Here is a 1,339-nt window from a genome sequence, read left to right on the forward strand (position 1 = left end):
CGGGAACGACTTACACTTCTTCGGATTGTCCATTAACACTGTTACTGGAACAGTAGTTACTGCTCCGGAAGAACTACGACATAAACCCATATGTCCACTAACGCAGTTCAAGAAACCGTCGTTACATGTTCCAAGGGAGCTACAACAATCCGCACATCAGAGTCCGAAGACGAGTCAACGATTAGTCTTTGTAAGGAGTATTTACTACAATAATTACATATATATTGAGATTCAGAGTATTACATCGACAAGCACTAAGGATGAGGAAGCTACTCTTAAAACGACAGTGCGGAATAAATTCCAGTACGCGTCGTCCAGTTTTGCGCCCGCCAGGGGCGTCTCATTTTTAGCAACCCTCACCTTAGTTCAAGTTCAGAAGCTTACGAAAATAAGCAACACACAGCGCAAGTGTCGACGATTCCAGTTTTGCGCCACTTTGCGGTATCTTTCAGTCATAAAACTGCATTCATAACCTCAACCACACACGTACTCGTTCACAAGGCGCTAGTGTCGACGAACGAAACTTCGCGCCATTCGCAATTCATATTCAATAATCAAGCTGCATAGATTATTGTACAGTTGTCTCCGCAACACATTACTTCAATCCAAGCATTAGTTCTACAAGTAATAATAGTAAATCTTGTTATTAATAAATATCAGAATAAATAGCATATACTTCAGCCATATCTTTATTGTATTATTATAATATCCCTTCCACTTATGACCTGTCATCGCTATCAGACAACACCCGTGGTCTCTGAGTTGTCAACGGCATCAAATTGTATCCGTCGATCCGGCCTTGATAAAACAAGTCCGTTTGAGAATGCGAGACCCTTTTTCAATACAATAAAACATCTGGCAAGCAACATCGTAAAATTCACATTAAGACTTCAAAACTTTCCTGTTCATAATCATCTAGCACTCGTGTTCGGAAATTAATTCCACAATTCAACTCGTCAGCCAAACGTGTACTAATTAACTTAGAACAATAAAACCCACTAGATGTTATGTGGGGTTGCCGGGCAAGTAAAGGGTGAATGCACTGATTAATAATTAACACAAGTCTTTAGTATTTCTATTTATTTAAATTGATTTACAAAGGTGAATTACAAATGAACTTGGTTTTCTTAATAATCTTGTAGTGTTGAAATAAATTACCTATGTATAAAGCAGGTTATAATCTATTAAATATTATCACTGGAGGTTATGATTGCTGTGGTGCGTTAATTGAACGCGGCACTGTTGGCAAGTTTATTTCACACGTGTGCAGTCAACTCTAGTGTTGGGCGTAAGAGCGCCAAGTAGAGGTTATGCGAAGCTGTGCGCCACCTGTGGCGGG

Source organism: Ceratosolen solmsi, unplaced genomic scaffold (genome assembly GCF_000503995.2).
Source record: "Ceratosolen solmsi marchali unplaced genomic scaffold, CerSol_1.0 scaffold87, whole genome shotgun sequence".
Taxonomy (NCBI): domain Eukaryota; kingdom Metazoa; phylum Arthropoda; class Insecta; order Hymenoptera; family Agaonidae; genus Ceratosolen; species Ceratosolen solmsi.